This window comes from Lithobates pipiens, unplaced genomic scaffold (assembly GCF_037356315.1).
Source record: "Lithobates pipiens isolate NorthernLeopardFrog02 unplaced genomic scaffold, aLitPip1_a1.2 Scaffold_23, whole genome shotgun sequence".
In the NCBI taxonomy this organism is placed as follows: domain Eukaryota; kingdom Metazoa; phylum Chordata; class Amphibia; order Anura; family Ranidae; genus Lithobates; species Lithobates pipiens.
In genome coordinates, this window is record NW_027507785.1 from 172487581 (window position 1) to 172511594 (window position 24014).

Here is a 24014-nt window from a genome sequence, read left to right on the forward strand (position 1 = left end):
ACATTTTACAGTCAACACTGATCCAATACAAATCTAATTTTTAGATGTGCTGATCGCCAAGAACTCTGATGGCTCCTTATATACTAATTTATTTCGTAAACCTACGGCGGGTAACACCTTATTACGTGCTTCAAGTGCCCATCCCAAATCTTTAATTTACAGCATCCGGTATGCACAATATTTGCGGCTTTGCCGTAATTGCACACGAGATGAAGACTTTTTTGCCCAATCAATCACTCTTCGGGAGTGACTACTCTTGAGAGGGTACTCCAAAACCTGCCTACATAAGGCTTTCAACAAAGCTGCAAATCGCACCAGAACATCGCTATTATATCCTAGTTCTTCAACTTCAAAAACTAGTACAGTGAAAGTCATTACCCAATACTCAGCCCATCATGATCAACTTAGAAAAGTTTTGACAAAGCATTGGCATACACTTAAAGATCATCACATCCTAACATACCATGTACGAGAGCGACCGGAAATTGAGTTCCGGAGAGCTAAATCTTTGAGGGACAGCCTCACCAGTAGCCACTATAAACATACAACAGCTAATCAATCAAGAGTTAGAGGGACCTCCCCCTTGTGGTCAATATCCCCTATGCCCCTGGATTTTCTCAGGGGCAATGGTCAAACTCTCCAAATGGGGAAGTATTTACACCCTTCTTTAGTGCCTCTTGCGACACCACTGGGGTGGTATACCTAATGCTCTGCAAATGTGGAGCGTTCTATGTGGGCAAAACTATTCGAGAACTCAGACGGAGAGTTGGTGACCACGTCTATCATTCTATCATTCTTGAGAGGGTACTCCAAAACCTGCCTACATAAGGCTTTCAAAAAAGCTGCAAATCGCACCAGAACATCGCTATTATATCCTAGTTCTTCAACTTCAAAAACTAGTACAGTGAAAGTCATTACCCAATACTCAGCCCATCATGATCAACTTAGAAAAGTTTTGACAAAGCATTGGCATACACTTAAAGATCATCACATCCTAACATACCATGTACGAGAGCGACCGGAAATTGAGTTCCGGAGAGCTAAATCTTTGAGGGACAGCCTCACCAGGAGCCACTATAAACATACAACAGCTAATCAATCAAGAGTTAGAGGGACCTCCCCCTTGTGGTCAATATCCCCTATGCCCCTGGATTTTCTCAGGGGCAATGGTCAAACTCTCCAAATGGGGAAGTATTTACACCCTTCTTTAGTGCCTCTTGCGACACCACTGGGGTGGTATACCTAATGCTCTGCAAATGTGGAGCGTTCTATGTGGGCAAAACTATTCGAGAACTCAGACGGAGAGTTGGTGACCACGTCTATCATTCTACCAATGGTAAACTTACCACTGTTGGCCGACATATCGGCCTCTATCATAGGTTTGACCCCCTCGCAGTCAAGTTCCTGGTATTAGAAATGATACCATCTGACGTGAGGGGTGGTGACTGAGATAAAATTATCTTACAACGTGAGGCCCTCTGGATCGAAAGGCTGGATGCCCTGAGACCACCGGGCCTCAACGAGACAAATTCCTTTAAGTCATTTCTATAGTCACCACCTTAAACCTCTCTGTCTGGGAACTCTTCTGGTTTTGCCCACAGTTTATCTATTTATACATGTTTATGTCAATTGTTTCTGATCCTAATATGCAATGACTCTGGCGTTTCTAACCCTATGTATTGACCTATGACCCTTGCATGCCTTTAGTAGAATGGACACAATTTCTTTCTAATTCAATGTTCTAAACTTATTAAGCTATTTTTTTCTAATTCAATAATTTATGTCTGTCAAGTTACTTCTAAATTGCTGGTTGTCCCATTGTTCCATTGAGCCATACTGTGCCGTTCTGTATATCTATTTATTGTACCTTGTTATATCCTTATATGTCAATAATTCACCATTTTGTTATACTGCTGTATCATGCTATATGTACTCTTCATTATTGATTTATTATAATGGTTACTTTGCCCCGGAGATGTGCTTCCGCTGTGCTGGGGGCCCCGTGGGCTTCTCCACTCGGCGATTGGTAGGGCCCCTGGGAGTGTGGGAGGCGTGCCTCGTCCTAACTTGAGGGCGGGGCTTCCCGCTACCCCTCTCCTTGCACATCTCCTGGCCGCTTCATGGGCTATAGGATATGTGCGCAGACGGGCGCGGTGGGATCTCGCGCATGCGCCTTATACACCATCGGCGCACCTGTAAGTGAGGGCACGTTTTTAACATTGTTTATATTATCACCCTCTTCACGTACTCACCTTATCTAATACGCATGTCGGCCTTTTATATTCACCACGATTGATTTGCACTATTTAATCATTCACTTCACTCTGCGTATCTATATCCCTTTAGTGCACATTCATTTTGTTTGTTTTTTTACTTCTTGTCAATCATCACGATTCGGTGTGCTTCAGAACTTTCTCACCTTGCCTTGTTCTTGTTCCCATCATTCTCTCATTTCTCTTTCACTGCCTCTTCCTTCATATCCCCTCCCTTCACACTTTACCTCTTCCTCCCCTTCCCCCCTTTATCTTTCTCCCCTTTGGTCCAACAATTTCCTTCCCTTTCCCTCCCCTCCTTTTCTCTCCCCTCCCCTCCTTTTCTCTTCCATCCCCTCCTCCCCTCTTCTTCATTCCCTTTTTCTCTCCTCCCCTTCCCCCTTTTCCTTTCTCCCCTCCGGTCCAACAATTTCCTCCCCTTTCCCTCCCCTCCTCTCCTTTTCTCTCCCATCCCCTCTTCTTCGTTCCCTTTTTCCCTCCTCCCCCCCTTCTTTTTTTTTGTCCTTTTTCCCCCCTTTTCCGTCCCCCCCTCCCCCTTCTTTTTTCCCCCCTTCCCCCTTCCCCCCCTTTTTTTCTCCCCTCCCCTCGCATGGGCATGTATATACACAAGTACATACACGTTATGAGTCTAATCATCAATTTTAATATTTTCACGCACCTCTTTCTCACAGGCACTTTATTCACTACACGTCACATTATTAGCGCTTATTCACTGATGAGAATTCTGTGGCTATATAGGCGGTTTGACCCCACTATCCGGTTCACCAATTAGGATGTAAATACCCATCTTTTAATATAATTCAACATCATATTTCCCTACTCCGGTACCGGCCTGCCTACTCTAACACCTCCCGCAGTCGCCGGGGGAGACTTTTCCAGGGCCCTTTAGGCGCTACGGTGGTGCACCGGTTGGGTAAGAACCATACATGTATTTTGCACCATTTACCTTTCCCCCTTATATTTTTTTATATTGTATCCCAAATTATTTTTTTCTGTTCAATTTATTATGTATATTTATACTCATATCTTCTTACAGACGTATGTATTTCCTGAAGAAGCTAATTTAGGGCGAAACTAGCAGAAATACCTGTACCAGTTTGTACACTGTTAAATGATTTTACTACTTGAATAAACTTTGTCTGCATTTTAACTCTGGTTGAAATATTTTGTTACCAATGTCTCTACATGTATCGTAATAGTCCACTTTTGTCTTCGGTAAGCCTGGAGTTGGAACCAGGCCTCCCGACCTATATGCCTCAGAAGAGAGTTTTGCAGCACTCTCATGTGCCATTAAAACCATTGAATCATGGGCAGATTTGCAGACATGGATCCCAGGATGCTCATACAAACTGGCTGGCAAATGTCTCGCTGAGATTCATTTCTGCATTTTTTTAACTAGAGACATCACTTTCTCTTGAGGGGGGTGTACTTTGTTTAGTTTGGTATTCAGTTCTGCCCCTAGGAATATCATATTCTGTGTGGGCTGTCGTTTGCTCTTTTGCCAGTTGACTAACCAAAGTTCTGAAGGGTCGTTGGCAAAAAATTTCCGGTGCTGGAGCAAGATCTCCCAACTTTCCGCTAAAAGCAGTAGGTCGTCCAGATAGTGGTGTATTCTTATTCCTTTCTCCCTGAGGAATGCAATGATGGGTAGAAGAACTTTGGTAAAGCTTCTGGGTGTGACAAGATGCCAAATGGTAGGCACTGGAACTGGAAATGATGGTGGTTGATTGAGAAACTTTTTTGAAAAGCAGTATGTATTGGAATGTGCAGATAAGCATCCAACAAATCTACGGACAGCATCCTATCTTTTAAGTTCACTGCTAACAGTATGGACTGGAAGCTTTCCATCTTGAAGGTTTCTACCTTGATACTTTTGTTGAGGTTCTTTAAATCCAGTAATTGGTCGTAAATTTCCAGTTTTTTCTTTTTTCCTAGAAATAAGGGAGAATGGAATCCTCTTCCCTTTTGACATGACGGAACTTCCAGGATAGATCCTTTTTGTTTTAGCTCCGTTATATACTTTAGTAGCATTCTACTCTTGTCTGGAGAAGACGGAAGTCTGGTTGGTTGAAAGTATTTTTTGACGATTCTGCCTATGAACCTCCACCTGTGACCGAATTTGATTATGGAAAGGGTCCAGGAATCTTTGATGTGATCCATCCATACTTGTACACATTTGAGTCTGGCGCCCACCTTTACAGGAGGGGCGGGCATACCCTCAAAAGTACTTCTGCTGCTCTACGGACAGTGTGGTCTTGAGTTTCTGCATTCTCAGGAAAGATGACAGTGTATTTCAGTACTTTCTTCTTTTAAATTCTCTTCCTGGTCTATAGGATTTTGCCTCTCTCTAGCTTTCAGGAAGGTTGCGTTTTGGGTTTTTGCTCTTCAGTCAGAGGGAATCAGGTCTGACTTGCCTCCTATTACTTTGGAAATGGCTGAAACCAATTTGGGACAGACGAGATTAGTGCCATCATATGGAATTTTGCTGGCTACCCACGGTTTTAGCCACAAGGCTCTTCTTGTCATTACCGAGGCAAACATTGCCCGGGCTGAGGATCTGATAATGTCCACTGAGGCCTCTGCCACAAAGTCATCTGCCAATTTGAGTTCCTTCGTCCCCTGGTTTGCTCCTTCCTGGAATGATTTTTCTCAATTAGTAGCCCAACCGGAGATAGCTCTGCCTACCATGGTGACTGCTGGCCTACAGGCGTCTCCCGCCGTGGAGTATGCTTTTTTTTAATTCTAGATCAATCTTCCGATCGAATATGTCTCGAAAGGAAACTGCGTCCTCAATGGGAAGGGTGGCATGTCTGGCAAGATGCATTAGAGAAGCCTCAACTACTGGAGCGTTAATTAAGGGGTTGACCCTAGGTTCTTTCAAGGGGTACATTTTCACTAGCCTGTTAAGGCTGAATCTCTCGTCAGATCTCTCCTATTTCGTCCTAAATGAGATATTCTAGCTCGTCAATGAAGGGAAAGGTCTCTGGATCCCTTTTTAAATTCAGGAAATATTTTTGAATTTTCTGAGGAGCTTCCTTAATTTCCTCCCCACCTATGGCCTTGTTGACTGATTTTGCAAAGGGTTCTACAAAGGTAAAGTCAAATCTGGCTGACACTTCTGGATCCTCATTCTCGGAAGGAGATTCTGGCTCCAATGTATGAAGGGGAGCTGCTGACGATGTGCTTGGAGCTGGCCTGTCTGACACAGATGCAGTTTTATGGATTCCCGTACTGACTCCTGGATGAGCTCATTAACTTCTTTGGTGTCTGATTCCTTCTCCTTTGTAGCCTCATTGATGCATGTGCAGCATGCCAATATATCTGGCAAGGCTTGAGCGCCGAACACCCAGCAAGCATTTGCTGCAGATCGGGTGTGGTGGCTCTGATCGTGATGTGATGAGGGTGACCTCCTATGGTACGATCGGCTATGTCGAGAGCGGCTGTGCTGTGAGTGGCTATGGCATGAATGTCGATGATGAGATGAAAATCTTGATCGACCTGCGGGATCTGCTTGAGGCATGGCTTGATTGGTCTTTACGCCTGGAGTTTGCCAATCTTGATCTGGTAGGGCTGACAGAAAATGCAGCGTTAGTGGCTGTGCTCTTTTTCTCTCCAATACTTACCAGTGGCAGACAGCCTCTTACCTTATCTGATGAGTGTGGTTTGCGTGGGCAGTGGTCTCCATGAAAACAGTGTAAAAGGACACTTGAGCATAAGCCAGGTATGCAAAACAGTGATACAGGGAGAGATGATTTAAGGCCAAAGTATCTGATTAAATAGAAAAAGGGCAAAGAGTCACTGACATAAAATCCTGGGCTTTTCTGCCGTCGCCGTCGCAATGAAAGTTTCTCTCGCACATGTGCAGAGGCTGCCAGATTGTACCAACGCCATCTTGGAACAGGGCAGATGGCTCCAACCGGCCGATCACCTCCTACTGCGCAAAGTGAGGAGAGAGACGCGGTGGCCATGACAGCCCCAGACCCGTGGGATATCAAGGCTCAGTGAGCCTAAGGGAAAGAAAAAAGAGAGATAGTACCTGTGCAAGAATAATAGGAGACCACTGCAATATTTGAAGCTTCTTTAAGCTTACTAATGCCAGAACATCTGTTTCAGATGCCCCTGAGACCACCAGATCTGGGTTCCCTCCATAGAAGCTGCTTTAGAGACTGTACAGGAGGGAGTTCCAAACAGGAGAGGCTTGAACCTGCTGGGGCGTTTGCGGTAAGAGGCTTGCGATGTCCATCCAATCTGGTCAGGTGAGGATAAAAAAGATAATGAAGCGGGGTGTCTCGCTTGAAAATTTATAGTTGACCAATCCTGTCAGGTTGTGGAGGCGGAGTCGCAACCCAGTATGTGCTGCCATGAAGGCATCAGGAAAAGCATTTCTGGCTAGTAGGGGAGATGCTTTTACAGAAGAAAAAAAGTCGGTCTCTTTTATAGTAAAAGCCTGCTTGTTATCAATGTGGTTTTTATTGATCTTTCGTCCCAATTTAATGAATTACTGCTCTTAATGTCAAAGTTTCGTTTTGAGGACATTTTTTATTTATATTATATATATAAACATATTAAGGACTTCAGTTTGCAACCCTGTCTTAGGGTTATTCTGGTTATGAGATGTCTTCAAACTTCTATAGCAGAAAAGGCTAGACAATATACAGAAATTGACTGTGCTTTAAGGTTTTGACCTTTAGGTCAAGGAGTGCCTTTATTGACCCAATAGAAATTCATTTACATCTGTCATGAGAGAAATATGGGCACTATCATGGCTGGCCTTCTTTTGAAACTGTTAGTTACCGAACTTCAATATTTCTGAATTACTGATGGGGAACAAGCATGCAATAAATTTTAAATCTCTGGGAATGCAACATTCCTTTAAGTTTTTAATATCTGCTTTCCTTTATCGTACATCATAGGACACAGAGCCTTAAGTATTTACTTAGTGGGTTATAGCTACCTTCAGGTTTTCACACTGGCACACCCAATACAGGAAGTTGTCTCCCCTATATAACCCCTCCTCCTTCCAGGATTACCTCAGTTTTTTCGCCAGTGTCCTAAGGGTGTTGGCACGAGTGAAGATGTGCTCTGCGGAGCTCCAGGTGGGATCTATGCTGGATTTAAAAAGCCTCCAACTGGATCCATCCTGCCACTGCGGCTCCACGATGATACCCGGGCCTCACATAGAATGATGTTTTGCCTATAACGCTCCTCTTTGAGGGCTGGACACTAGGAGCCAGGACTTTTTGGTCTTGCTACATTACCTAAAGCTGTCCTGAGGGGTGCTATACATGGTCCAAAGGAGTGGAACCCCTATTGAAAGGGCCCCAGTCTTTGAAGGTTTAACCACACTGCCCACCCTGATGGGTGAAGTTTGGATCTGTCTGTTTACAGCAGTATCTTGCAGCACGGAAACGGTAAGAGGAAAGCATAGGAACTGCAAAGTCCACCTATGACTTTTCTTTCAATTATATTGTAAAATGCCTTAAAAACTCCTCTAGACCCTGTGTATGGACCCTGTTTAAAGCAGTCCCCTATGCCCAGTTCCATTCAGGACTGTTGCAAAACAGACTCTGCTTGGAACAAGACGATCCAAGCTTTGTACTTGCCAATGCGGCTGTCCCCAAGAATGTCTCAACGCCTCAGTTGAAGGTTATGAAGCCAGAATTTGCTGAAGGGGAAATCCTTCAGACCAATAATCTGGAAATAAGTAACAACATATGCCAGTCTCTCAGGCTGGGGAGCGGTACTAGAGGAGACAACTGTCCAAGGACAGTGGTCAAAACTCGAAAGAGCTCTGCCCAGCAACATCCTAGAGATTCGGGCAGTGTATCTGGCTCTGAAAACCTGGACCTCCAGGTTATAGAATTGTCCAGTCCAGATTCAATCAGACAATGCCACGTCTGTGGCCTGTATCAATCACCAAGGGGGCACCAAGAGTCTCTCAGCTCAGAGAGAGGTGAACCATATCATATCTTGGGCAGAAAGGAATGTCCCATCCCTTTCGGGATTCCGGGAGCAGAAACATGGCAGGCGGACTATCTAAGTTGCCAGCAGTTATTCCCAGGGGAATGGTCTCTTCACCCCGAAGTGTTTCGGGCTGTTTGCCAAAGATGGGAGACTCCGGACATAGATCGTCTAGCATCCAGATTCAACATGAAGTTAGTCAACTTTGTGTTCAGAACAAGAGATCCACTCGCATATGGAACAGATGCGCTGGTAACTCCGTGGGATCAGTTTTCACTGATCTATGCTTTCACCCCGATTCAGTTGCTTTCTCTACTTCTTTGCAGGATCAAGCTGGAAAAAAAGCCGGTGATTCTGGTAGCACCAGCATGTCCCAGAAGGTCATGGTACGCAGAGAACGTAAAGATGGCAATGGAGGGTCCTTGGCCTCTCCCACTGAGGCCAGACCTGCTATGGAAGGGGCCGATATTCCATCCTACTTTACGAATGCTAAATTTAATGGCTTGGCTATTGAAACCCACATTCTGAAGAAGCGTGGGCTTTCCAGGTCTGTTATCTCAACTTTAATCAATGCAAGGAAACCAGTTTCCAGAGCTGTATAATATAGAGTTTTGAAAGCTTACGTTTCCTGGTGTGAATCCAAAGGCTGGCACCCTCGGAGATATATTATAGGCAGAATCCTTGTTTTTCTACAATTGGGCGTAGAAATTAAGTTGGCACTACGTACTATTCATGGCCAAGTCTCAGCCTTATCAGTTTATTTCAAAGACCGCTTGCTACGCATTCTTTAGTCCGGGGTTTTATACAGGGGGTGATGTGGATTAATCCGCCATTTAAATCACCATTTACGCCTTGGGACTTGAATTTAGTTTTGTCAGTGTTACAAAATCCGCCATTTGAACCATTACTGCATGTTCCCTTAGTCCTCCTGACTTGGAAACTGATATTTTTGGTTGCTATATCCTCAGCAAGGAGGGTTTCAGAATTGGCTGCTCTTTGTTGTAAAGAGCCATATTTGATTATTCATGAGGACAGAGTGGTGTTACGCCCATGTCCAGGCTTTTTGCCAAAAGTGGTTTCAGGCTTTCATCTGAATGAAGATATTGTTCTGCCATCGTTTTTTCCCAAAACCATGTTCCATGGAAGAAAAATCACTACATTGTCTTGATGTTGTGAGAGCAGTGAAAATCTTTTTAAAGAAAACTGCTCAGATTCGTAAGACTGATATCTTATTTACCGTATATACTCGAGTATAAGCCGAGATTTTCAGCCTCTTTTTTGAGGCTGAAAGTGCCCCCTCGGCTTATACTCGAGTCACCGCTGTCTGACTGCTCGATCAGCGTATCGAGCAGACAGACGGCGGACATTAAAATTCAAAAGCCGCGCCTCCTTCTCCGCCTCCGCCTGTGATAGGCGGAACACTGAATTTCCCAGCAGTCAGTGTTCCGCCTATCACGGACATCCGTTCATTCTCATACTACGGACGAGTATGAGAGGATGTCCGTGATAGGCGGAACACAGGCTGCTGGGAAATTGAGTGTTCCGCCTATCACAGGCGGAGGACGGAGGCGCGGCTTTTGAATTGTAGAATGGCCGCCGAGAAGAGCGGCGATCCTGGAGCGGCGATCCATCGGCACGACACGGGACGGAGGAGGCACGGGACGGAGGAGGCACGGGACGGAGGAGGCACGGGACGGAGGAGGCACGGGACAGAGGAGGCACGGGACAGAGGAGGCACGGGACAGAGGAGGCACGGGACAGAGGAGGCTCGGGACGACGGCGGCTCGGGACGGAGGCTTGGGACACAGGTAGGCTGGACACACACACAAGGCTGCACGGACACACACACACACACACACACACACACACACACACACACACACACACACACACAGGGATGGATGGATGGATGGATGGATACACACACACACACACACACACAGGGATGGATGGATGGATGAATACACACACACACACACACACACACACACAGGGATGGATGGATGGATGGATACACACACAGGGATGGATGGACGGACACACACACAGGGATGGATGGATGGATGGATGGATGGACACACACACAGGGATGGATGGACGGACACACACACAGGGATGGACGGACACACAGGGATGGACAGCCATGTCTCACCCTCGGCTTATACACGAGTCAATAAGTTTTCCAGTTTTTTGGGGGTAAATTGGGGGCCTCGGCTTATATTCGGGTCGGCCTATACTCGAGTATATACGGTATTCTGTCAGAAGGTCCTAAAAAAAGGACAGGGAGCATCGAAATCCACTGTTGCTAAGTGGATAAAGCAAGTTATAATTCAAACTTATGATTTAAGGGGTAAGATTCCCCCTATTCAAGTTAAGGCGCACTCTACCAGAGCGGTTAGTGCTTCTTGGGAAGTGCGTCCTCAGGCCTCCTTTGCTCAGATCTGCAAGGCCGCAACTTGGTCTTCGGGCCATACATTCACAACATTTTACCAAGTGGATGTAAGAAAGAAATGAGGATATCGCATTTAGGCGCAGTGTGCTGCAGGCAGCAGTATAAGTCCTCAAGGCCTCTGGGTGCCCTACGGGTTGTGTCTCCATCCCCTCAAGTAGCATTGCTATGGGATATCCCACTTAATAAATACTTAAGGCTCTGTGTCCTATGATGTACGATAAAGAAAATAGGATTTTTTATAAATGCTTACCTGTAAAATACTTTTCTTGGAGTACATCATAGGACACAAAGGTCCCATACCTCTTCTTTTATGGGGTTTAAGTATATTGCTTATCTTGCTTGGCTACAAAAACTGAGCTACTCCTGGAAGGAGGAGGGGTTATATAGGGGAGTCAACTTCCTGTATTGGGTGTGCCAGTGTCAACACCTGAAGGTAGCTATAACCCACTAAGTAAATACTTAAGGCTTTGTGTCCTATGATGTACTCCAAGAAAAGGATTGTACAGGTAAGCTGTTATAAAAATCCTATTACTTCTCTTATAAAGGTGTCTGCTCCAGCTATCTTTATTTTCTCAAGAGGTTGCCTTTTGTAAAAACGGAAGCTTCCGTTTTCCCCTGTGGAGAGCAGTAACCTTGGCTTCACCCTATGTGCTGTGTAAATGGTGACTTCACCCCTAACCTTTTGGTTCTATCAGTCAAGTGCAAACATCACATGTTGGTACTGTGAGTAGTTTGATCCAAGTTTGGGATGTGGTAAGAGTATACTCTGCTTCTCCCCACCCAATACAACCCCTTTCAACTTCCATTCCACCCTTACATCTCAGCTCCACCTAACACAGCCCCGCTGAAGCCTCTCCAATGCTGCCTAGGCAGGATGTTGTCTCCCTAACTACTTCACTGTTCAACATCTTGCAGAAATGTAAGATGCGAACAGGTATGTGCAAAGCATAAGTATTTCTTTCTGCCCAGATTGTCTCTCTTCTCCGATATCCAACTGGCTGGACATAGGAATGCTATGATCTTGAAGGGAATCTACAAGCATAGAACTATGGGAACTGGTTTTGGTACTTTCCCACTTTCTCAAAAGATTTAGGATTTGATAGCTGTATTACATGGACAACAAGTTACAGTGAGAAACCTTGGGCTACTTTTCTTTTGAAATGTTTTTTATATGGATGTTAATTGAAGAATTTCTTTAGAGATGTCAGAATATGTCATTATTTTCTGAAGTTATTTTGTGTGTCTTAAGTTCTATATCTTTATTTTCAAGTAGTAACATTTGCCTTATCTGAAAAAAAAAAAAAAAAAAAATTATTTTAGAAAAGTTATACAAATAAATTAACCACTTCAGCCCCGAAAGATTTGGCTGCTCAATAACCAGAGCAATTTTTGCGATACGGCACTGCACTTTTTTTTCCCACAAATAGAGTTTTCTTTTGGTGGTATTTGATCATCTCTGCGGTTTTTATTTTTTGCGCTATAAACCAAAAAAAAACGAAGTTTTGAAAAAAACTTTTGTACTTTTTGCTATAATATACCCATTTTTTTTTAAAAGCAATTTTTTCCCTCAGTTTAGGCCTATATGTATTCTTCTACATGTTTTTTGTAATAAAAATATTGCTTGGTTTGTGCAAAATTTATAGCGGCTACAATATATGGAATAGATTTATGGCATTTTTATTTATTATTATTATTTTTATTTTTTTTACTAGTAATGGCGGTGATCTGTGATTTTTATCATGACTGCGACATGGCGGACACTTGACACATTTTTGACTGTGTGTTCCAACTCTAGGGGGAGGGACTGGCTAGAGGGGGTGACAGATTGTGGTTCCTAGCTATTAGGAACTCACGATCTATCTCTCCTCACAGAACAGGAATTTGTGTGTTTACACCCACGCATGGCCTTGTTCTGTCTCTCATGCCTGTGCTTGCTCGTGGTCGGCGGTCATCATCGCGACCATCGGCACTCCCGTAGTGAGCTCTGTAGTCTGGGGTGCAGACAGGAGGGATTGGCTAGAGCTGAAAAATGGGAGACACCAGAGAGCACAGCAGCCTGTAGAGAGAGATATATGGTGCTGCGATGACACTGTGACAGACTTGTCCCTGCTAGCTGGGTCAGAAACCTCTAGAGGACTATGAGAACCTACAAAGAGAGTTTCCAGGAAGTCATAATAGAATGGAATCACATGACCTTCCATGCAGGAGCTACTGTATTTCATCCATAGCACAAGCTATTAACCATTGCAGGACGGACATATGATATTATAAAGGGCTATACACCTCCTATATGCAAACACCCCAGGAAGAAAAGGCGACCCATAAGGAGTATCCATTTATTGGATTGGCATTTTAAGGCACCCCCTGCCTAGGGGGGAAAGCAATTCTAGACCTTGCTTTCAGTAGGTCCAACCCTGTAGGTGAGGGCATAGGAGAGACAGTGGTGGGAATCGCACATTAATGTGGCACAGTGTTTATACTCATAGAAGATTATATTGGAAAATACTTTCTGTCACTGGATGAACATACACATTTTCTTTGGACATAATTACTTTGATTGCACAAATAGGAGACTTATTACTATAGTTGAATATTTGTATTATTTAATTACTTTCGTATTGGTATCAATTGATGATATGTTTTTGTCTGCACTGAATGCACTTTATTTGTGGGAATATATATTTTGTCATATGGATTTTTTTCAATAACGTCAGTCACACAGGGAGGCGCCACAGATTTTTTTTATATATACACACACACACACACACACACACACACCTCACAAAAGTGAGTACACCCCTCACATTTTTGTAAATATTTTATTATATCTTTTCATGCGACAACACTGAAGAAATTACACTTTGCTACAATGTAAAGTAGTGAGTGTACAGCTTGTATAACAGTGTAAATAACTCAACACACAGACATTAATGTCTAAACCACTGGCAACAAAAGTGAGTAGACCCCTACGTGAAAAGTTGGACCCAATTACCCATTTTCCCACTCTGGTGTCATGTGACTCGTTAGCGTTACAAAGGTCTCTGAGGATCTGAAAAAAAGAATTGTTGCTGTACATAAAGATGGCATAGGCTATAAGAAGATTGCCAAGAGCCTGAAACTGAGCTGCAGCATGGTGGCCAAGACCATACAGCGGTTTAACAGGACAAGTTCAACGCAGAACAGGCCTCACCATGGTTGACCAAAGAAGTTGAATGCACGTGCTCAGTGTCATATGCAGGGGTTGTCTTTGGGAAATAGACATACGAGTGCTGCAAGCATTGCTGCAGCAGTTGAAGGGGTGGGGGGTCAGCCTGTCAGTGCTCAGACCACATGCCGCACACTACATAAAATTGGTCTGCATGGCTGTCGTCCCAGAAGGAAGCTTCTTCTAAAGATGATGCACAAGAAAGCCCACAGTTTGCTGAAGACAAGCAGACTAAGGACATGGATTACTGGAACCATGTCCTGTGGTCTGATGAGACCAAGATGAACTTATTTGGTTCAGATGGTGGCAAGCATGTGTGGCAGCAACCAGGTGAGGAGTACAAAGACAAGTGTGTCTTACCTACAGGCAAGCATGGTGGTGGATGTGTCATGGTCTGGGGCTGCATGAGTGATGCCGACACTGAGGCACTACAGTTCATCGAGGGAACCATGAACGCCAACATGTACTGTGACATACTGAAGCAGAGCATGATCCCCCCACCTTCAGAGACTGGGCTGCAGGGCAGTATACCATGTGAGAACGACCCCAAACAACTCCAAGACAACCACTGCCTTGCTAAAGAAACTGAGGATAAAGGTGATGAACTGGCCAAGAATGCCTCCAGACCAAAACCCCATTGAACATCTGTGGGGCATCCTCAAAATGAATGGTAGAGGAGCGTAAGGTTTCTAACAGCCACCAGATCCCTGATGTCATGGAGGAGTAGAAGAGGACTCCAGTGGTAACCTGTGAAGCTCTAGTGAACTCCATGCTCAAGAGTGTTAAGGCAGTGCTGTAAAATAATGGTGGCAACACAAAATATTGACGCTTTGGGCCCAATTAGGATATTTTCCCTTAGGGGTGTTAATGTAACCTGTGCAATAATGTACAATCTAATATATCCTATGTAACTATTGCATACATGTATTAAATTGCCTATCCCTATAAATTAGCTAGTCTATAAGAGTCTGATAAGCACAATGATATAACAAACACATCTGCTTAGTAAGTAATCAAGTCTTATTTATTTCCCAAGGAATTAAACTAACATAGAAGTATTAAAACGTATTACAATGTTACATAGCTTACAATCAGAACACAATATACTAAACAGCAGATATCTACAACATATAACAATCAAACATAATACAAGAATATGCTTATCACATCCTCTAACATAGACTCTATTGGCTCGTCTCAAGATGTTGAAAGAGAGGGCCAAAGCCATGAGGCTTAGGCACAAACCATAATCCCAAGGGAAAGAGAGAGAATTGCCTGTGTGTGTGCTCCTTTTACTCAAACATACACGCCCACTCGTAGCCACCCCCATTTGCCTTCCATCCAATAGATATTGCCAAGAGGTAGTCCTTCAAATGTCTGCCCATTCTCCAGGAAGCATGCTGTATTTTCCACTGGGGCAGCGTTTGTCCACGAATCATCTCTATTAGCCCTGTGTCAAATCTCCATAGATATTTGAGTCCTTGATATTCTGTATCTCAACTCATTAATTATCTCTGCCAGTCCTCTCTTTGAAGCTCGCTTGCAGAGCAGTTAATCAGAAATTCTCATGGACAGATCAGAGTCACTATTGTTATGCATAATTAGGCTTAATGGGCTACATTCCAACTTTGGGGGGGCATCCTGTCCTCCAGGGAGTAAAAACAGATATGTAGGTAATGCCAGAAATATGATATTGGACCATATCGACTTCCAACAGGTGTACTCAATTTTGTTGCCAGCAGTTTAGACCAGTGGCGTAACTAGAACTTTCAGGGCCCCGATGCAAGAAACCACGAAGGGCCCCCCTGAACCCCAGCCAGGGCCCTTCCCTCCAAGTCCAGGGCATGGTCACAGGTATGACCTTTGTGAGCCCTGTAGTTCCACCACTGGTATCAGTAGTTTTTTTTTTTTTTAGGTGCCCCATTGGGGGACTGTCCCTAGGCAGGATGGGGTCCCCGTCCCCAGAAGAGATTAGGTCCTTTTCTCCAGGACAGATGAAGTTACTGCCCCCAGGTGAGAAGGGGTCCCTGTCCCCAGGGGAGGTGGGGGTCCCTGTCCCCATGTGAGAAGGGGTCCCTGTCCCCAGGGGGAGATGGAGGGGGTATGTAATGGTGTTTGGGGGATGGGGTTCTCTCACTCACCATGACCAAGCTGCAGGCGGCGCACTCATCCATGTTGGCCTGGGCTCCATCCAGTGTGCTGGACGGGTGATCAGCATATCTCCCAGAAAGACCTTTCATCATCTGTGTATGACGGGGGAGGAGGGGGGCTGGCAGACAAGCCTGCAGTGTCTTCCGGGGGGCTCTCATAGGGCTGCACTGCATCTGTGTGCTTAAAGTTTGTTTACCCGGGAGAAGTATGCAGTGCAATGTGGGCTGGACTTGGGGGGGGGCAGGACTCTGGCTGGGGAGAACAGACATCGAACTGAGCGGCAATGCATGGAGCAGGAGAGGGGTACTCTGAGGAGCCGGCCGAGGACACGGGTCATGCGGGGAATGCACAACTAAAGAGCAGTCGAGCATGGAGCTCTGCTAGTCACTCTCCACCTCCAGCCACCCGTGTGCATGGTGCACTGGTACCCCTAGCTGCCTATGCTGCTGCCGGCCATATGTAGAGGGGGCTGCATGGGCCCCCTGCATCACAGGGCCCGGTTGCGGTCGCAACTGCTGCACCCCCTATAGTTACGCCCCTGGTTTAGACATTAATGACTGTGTAGTGAGCGTGAGTTATTAGGAGGGGAAAGCACATTTACACTGTTATACAGCTGTACATTCACTACTTTACATTGTAGCAAAGTGTAATTTCTTCAGTGTTGTCAAATGAAAATATATAATAAAATATTTACAAAAATGTGAGGGGTGTACTCACTTTTGTGAGTCTCCAGACTACCATTATTGGTCCTCGCATATAGTTTAAAGCGTCATATCTGGCCCATATTTACCTATTACCTCGTAGATCATTCTACAATGTTCTAGAAGGGGCCAAAGAGAATAAAGCCAGTCCTGGAGCTGTTAACCAGGGTCCCCTACAGCTTAGCTAATATATCTAGTGTACCCCTATTCTGATAAACCTGTTCCATTAGTATTGTATCATTTACCTGGGAATGCCATACCTTATATACTGGTATACTAGGAGACATCCATTTTCTAACAATTAGCTTGTGAGCTATAAATAATAATCTACCAATTGGTATTAACGTTTCCCTTGGATATAACTCTTCATTAAAGTAACCCAGTAGACAGGTCTTGGGTTCCACTTCCATATGAGTACTATAAGCTCCATTAATTGTGGTCACCACCTCTTGCCAGTATCTGACCAGTTTGTGGCATTTCCACAACATATGGAGCAGGTCAGCCGGGGATTGCTTACACTGTGGGCAATCCGGGGTTTCCCTCCGCCTCCACTTATATAACTTTACCGGGGTCCTATATGTCCTATATATAATAAACAATTTGGATAAACATTATGTAGGTTATAAAAGATACCTACCTCTTCAGGATATTTTGGGACCCCCAGATCCATCTCCCAGCCCTTTCTACCTGGGCTGTCTAAAATATCTTGATACTTAATCATAAGTTGACTATAGAAAACAAAGAAAAAAGGAATGCGAGATATCACAAACACTAAAGTGGCTAATTAGAGGATATCTCAGATATAACCAGGTCAAAATGGTGCCATCATCCTTAGTGAGTAGCTATTGCGAGAAAGTACTGGATGGGGACTTTAGGATTTTAAAGGCACCAGTAATAAATTTGAAAGGAGTTTCTTTCTAATCAATCGGGCGATTAGAAAGAAACTCCTTTCAAATTTATTACTGGTGCCTTTAAAATCCTAAAGTCCCCATCCAGTCCTTTCTCGCAATAATTTGACTATAGACTAATGAAATTAGGCCTTTTTTCCTATAGCCCCTATAAATAAGGATAGCAGTGGCATAGATCTTATATTCGTCTCAACACCTTTAAACTGTGAATGGACTACATGTCGTAATTGTAAATATTTATAAAAATTATTATGAGGCAATTGGTAAGACTCCTGAAAAGGCTGCATAACATTTTGAGCATAGAACTGAGGAATATATTGTATTCCTTTAGAACGCCAATGCTCAAACCCCTCCAATCTACAGATTTCTTCATAGTGCCTCTTCCCCCGTATTGGGGAAAATTCTGACACCCCTTAATATTTCATTATGCGTCTCATTTCCTGCCATACTTTGTTCATAAATATCATTGTTGGGCTAGAAGGAGTACATGCAAATGATCCTGATGTATTTTCTTAAACCATTTTAAAGGAATCCATATAGGTGAGTTGTGTAAAACATAGTAATTGGGGAACTCAGATCTTTTTTTTTATAAGATTTGCTTGGCCCCCCACTGATAAAGGTAACTTAAACCAGGCTAGACTCTTGTTTAAATGTATTCAAAATGGAGTCCGATTATATTGTAAGTAATCTTTCACCCTTGGAAATATCCATATTCTTAGACCCCCCCTCACCACTTAGACATTGAAATAGCTCTTAAAGAATATCTTTCCAACAGTGCTACCGGTGATATTTCAGCATTGACATTGTGGGAGGCCCATAAAACTGTTATACGAGGCAGATTGATCCAACAGGCGACGACCTTTAAGCACAAACACAAGGCCCTCTTACAAAAGCTAGAAGCAAACTTCTATGCATACCACACTGCTTTCCAGTCTGACCCCAACCCCACTACTAAGTCACAGCTTGATAAGGCTCGACTCAATTTTGAGTTGTTCCTTACCAATTCAGTTGACAATGTTATCCGCAAACACCAACATATATTCTATCTCCAGGCTAATAAACCCGACATGCCTATGGCATGGACGTTGCGGGCGATCCACCACCCTACGGCATCTGTGCGATTGAAAAACAACCCATAATACTTATACAAGTAACCCTGCTAAAATCTTGGAAGTATTCTATGGTAATTTCATCAAACTCTATTCACCTATCAGGAAATTAGTCCCAAAGCCCAGTGCTGGAGGGTGTAATTAAGATATGGACAGGTGACACCCTCCAGCACTGGGCTTTGGGACTCATTTCCTGACCTGGGTCTCCTCCTTATATGATAACCCACAAACATACATCAAATATGCTTGGCTATAAATTTGCGATGATTGAGATTAGAAGAGGCACCAGACAGGGTTGCCCTATCCTGTCATGGTCCCCACCATGCCTTTTATACAGCCAAGCTTGGTCGAGCCTCAAGTGGCTCTGGGTGGTATTGAACTCATGACTGTCAGTTGTTGCTCCTGTTTCTTTACCTCTGAACCACACCTCAGTTCTATTCAGCCTGCTTTCCAGCCATGCATAATTTTTTTTTTAAATCAAGTAAGTTTTTATTACAAAATAAAAATGGTACAAGCCAAACATAGACAGATAATGCAGTCGTACAGTAATGATGATTCCTCGGCCTAACAACCATAAGACCACTTGGAACATTTGAACAGAAAATCAAACAGAGATAATGGTAATACAGTACATATAATATATCCGACTTGTAAACAGCAGAAACCAAAAGGAGTGCAGTTTAAACGAGAAAAAAAAACAGAACAAAAAAAAGGGGAAGTAAAACAGGGACAAAAAGAAATGATATTCCCTCTGAGACCACATCGTACTTCACAACAGCTATATGTGTTTAGAATCAAGCACAACTTTCGGCTCTCAAGTACCCAGCTATACCATTCTCTACTCTCCCCCCGCATAGTTATTGGGAGAGAGAGAAAAAAAGCAGCTCTACTAATTACTTATTACTGTCTAATTTCCTCTGTGCACAGGACCCCGGTCTCACATTCAGCCCTGTAATAATCTGTCCAGTATAAGTTGTTGAGGGGCTAGCCCCGGAACCTCGAGCCACCTCTGCCACATAGTATAGAATTTGTGCGGTGCATTTCTATGCTGGTAGGTTAGTTTTTCCCTGATTAGCATATGATTCACTTGGTCAATCCATTGCTGCCTGGCGGGAACCCTGTGTGTGATCCACAACCGTGCTATTAATTTTCTGGCTACATATAATAACCGAATAATGGCTGTATGAGCAGCTGGTGTCAGTAACTCTTCGTCTAGGGCACCCATCAGGCAGACCAAAGGACTCCTTGGAATGTTAACCGAGAATACAGAAGAGATAGTCTCGAGGATCCCATCCCAATACCGTTTTAGTTTTGGGCACCTCCAGAACATATGCAGGAGATCACCATGGTCCCTCATACATTTAGGACATAGGGGCGTATCCCTAACACCCCAGCTGTATAGTTTAACCGGTGTTCTATAAACCCTATGTAGTAGGTAGAGGTGTGAGAGTTTATGGGAGGCCGAAATCGACACCAAGGGGGCGGAGGCCAGGCGAAGGCTCCAGGTCTCCGCGTCCATCGGTCCCAGGTCCGCCTCCCACTTCTGCCGACATGGGAGATGTGCCGAGTCTTGTATTGCATTAAGAAGAATGTCATACCCTCTAGATATCATAGCCTTTCTTTCAGTTTGCATTAGTATCCCCTGTACCACATCATGGTCTGTCAGGCAAAGCGACACGCCGCGGGATTGCACTTGTAACGCATGGCGCAACTGTAAATATTTTAAAAAGTCCCTGCGCGGTATGCCGAACTCAGCCTGCAGTTCCATGAAGGATTTCAGCACTCCATTATACAGTTGTGGGAGGTACCGGAGACCACTCATTCTCCAAGCGCCAAAGCCCCTAAGTTTAATGAGCTCACCATAGTTAGCATTCCTCCAGATAGGGGTGAGTCTGAGAAAACCATGTATTTGTAGCAACCGTTTAACATAGGACCATAGAGTATTTAGCATGATGATAATCGGGGAACTCCTATCCATGTGTGTAAAACCTACTTCTAACCTGGTCAATGCCGTGTCCGGGTTGTCGATGTCGTCAAGCAGCCTACGTATCGGGTCCAGGGGATCATCCAACCCCCATCCACCCAGTTGCTGCAGCTGCGAAGCCAAAAAATACATTCTGACATGCAGTAGTGCTAACCCCCCCTCGTCCTTTTTATATTGCAGGGTAAGTAGACTAAGCCTGGCTGTCTTTCTACACCAGAATAATTCCCTAAACTGAGAGTCAATTTTATCAAACCACCGTTTAGGAACCCAGGTCGGTGAATTATGGCAAATGTAAAGTAGTTGCGGAGCCCACACCATTTTTATAAGGTTCACCCTTCCCACTACAGATAGCGGTAGTTTGCACCAAGTTTTACATTTCTCCTTGAATTTAAGTAATACAGGTAGGAGATTCAGATTGGCATAGTTCGTTACCTCAGTAGATACCTGCACCCCTAGGTATCGGAAGGACGCGACCGTTTGAATCATGGTCGCGCAAGGAGGAAGAGGTGCCATCAGCGGAGACAAGGGCAGTAATACAGACTTGTCCCAGTTTATCGAGAAACCGGACAACGTACCAAACAGTTTAATCAAGTGCATGGTCGCTGTCAGGGAGCCCTGAGTATCTCCTAAATAAATAAGTGTGTCATCCGCGTATACAGCCATGCCTAGTTTAGTATAAAGTACTGTGGGCAATTCTCTGTTTGTACCTGTCACTCCTGGATCAGCTGAGGCAGGTTACCTAATTAGCTGGGTATAAAACCCTGTCTCAATCTGAGGGCTTTGGCAGTTCATTTTGTCATGTTTGCCAAGTGTTTTTGTGTGCCTGTCTTCTGTTGCAGAGTTCCAGTGTTCCAAGACTGACCCCGGCTTCAGACCCTGGCTTTGTTTATCGTTATCCTGACTGACTGCGGCTTTACCTTGACTATCCTTTGGCTATTCCTGTCAAGCCACCGTGCACAGATTCACAGTCCAGGTAGCTTATCTCTTTGTTACTGTGGGCTGTGTCTATTTGCAAGGGTGAGCCTACATCTCTGCGCCATGGACTCCAACCTAGGTAAGCCCTCACATATCCCCACTGTTCGCCTTACTCATCGAAGCTTTGGCACAATTGATCAGATTGGACCCTGATGTCAAGGGGCTAGAACTGGGAGGACACCAACACAAAATGTGTCTATTTGCGGACGATAAACGAATCTTCTTATCTTATCCTCACGTTTTCTCCCCCAAACTGCTCTCTATATTAGGAAGCTTCCCCCATATCTCCAGCCTAAATGTTAATCCTAACAAATTCAAAGTGATTAATATACTCCTAGCATAGACAGAATTCCAGGACAAGCCATGTCCTCTCTATCATTTACATGGGGTCACACCATCTTTCATACTTAGGGGTTCAACTTCTATTGCAGGTCTAGTTTCTGTCAATTACTTGCCCCTGTTAAAGCAGGTGACTAGCCTCATGGCGCAATGGTCTTCTCTCCCCCTATCCTGGTTGGTTAGAGTTTATGCTACCAAAATATTGATACTGCCCAAATTCTTATACCTTTTTAGAGTACTTCCCATTCTGTACCGTCGTATTTCCTATGCCTTACACAACACAGAGTAATATCCTACATATGGGGTGCGATCAAATTTCCAAATCTACCCTATTTCTTCCTAAACTTAGCGGGGACCTTGGAATCCCAAATTTTCCATCCTACAATTATGCAGCGCCACTTGCGCAATTACTTGAATATCATGCAGGAAAAGAAACACCACTACAGGTAGCGGTAAAATCTGTTGACGCCGATCCCATCTCTGTAGCCAATATGCTATGGTTTCATACAAAAGATAGAACCTACAACCACCCCATAACCCACTCCTTTCCTTCCATAGGAACCCTGCAATTTACCTGGCCTGGGAATCGCCTGCCGCATTCACCGCATGGTTCAACACTAACCTACTCAGACTCCACAAACTGCTCTCTAACAATGCTATACATTCTTTCTTCACTCTATGCGAGTCTTACGGACTCCCTAGGTCTGAATTATTTTGCTACCTACAAACCAAAATGTCTATACGCCATTTCTCAGAATTGGATCATTACTGAGTCAGATGACACAATTCGAACAAATCTGTAGGAGTGACCCACACGTTCGAGGTCTCATTTCGATTCTATACTAGCAACTGAACACCGTTGCAGATAATGCACCACCATCATACACAGATAAATGGGCACAGGATTTGGAGCGCACATTTGAGATTGCAGATTGGTCTAACATTTGGATGGCTTATAAATCCTCCTCACCGAATGTCTTAGCAACCGAAAACTAACTACAAGATCCTAACACGTTAGTACCTTGTACCAGCAAGGATAGCGAAATATGCCCCATCATACTCCGGGATATGCTTTCGAGGCTGCTCTGCTCAAGGGATGCACATACACATTTGGTGGCAATGCCCTTTTGTCCAAGAGTTCTGGAAGCACATCTTTGATATGGCCTCTAAAGCCCTAGAGACAGCTATTCAAATTGACCCGGCGATGGCTCTTTTAAACATTAAACCCACTGAGCTTACACATTCTCAGTTCCAGTTACTCTTACAACTAACCACAGCGGCTAAACAAACCATAGCCAAGGCATGGAAATCCCAGAATTTGGTTGTGGCTGAAACTAAACAAAGAATGAATAGAGCCCCTTATATTTGCTAAAATGACAGCTATTGAAAACGACAAGATATCGAAATTTGAAAAGGTTTGGCAATCTTGGGTTAAGCACTGCTTGCTCCCTGACTTTGACAAATCCTTATTATTGCCTTGGTAAATGAGAATTTGTTTTACCCACTTGAATCATATCCTGCACAGGAGCCGCACTACCATTCTGGGAGTCTTCTTCCCACCTACACTTGCTCTATACCTTTTCTCTGTCTGTCCTGCGGGATGTGACCGTATTATGGTTATCACTCATTGACTACATAACGTTTTAAGATGCTAGACTAGCTCATACTCATTACTTCTCTCACTTCCCCTTATTTCCATGGTACGTCTCCAATTATTTGTATGAGCTAAGTGGGACTTTGTCTTTCTCTTTTAAGCCACGAATTGATAAAGGGTTTTATAATTACCTACAACACCAGTGTAGACTAACTGTTCCTTTTACAGAAAGTATACCCTTATTTTGTAACACTACCTTTCTATTCATTCCCTGCTAGGATGTGTATGATCAGATGCTTGTTATCTCAATTACTCAATTTATGATGATTCTCATGTTTATGTACCAACTTTACTTCCTACTC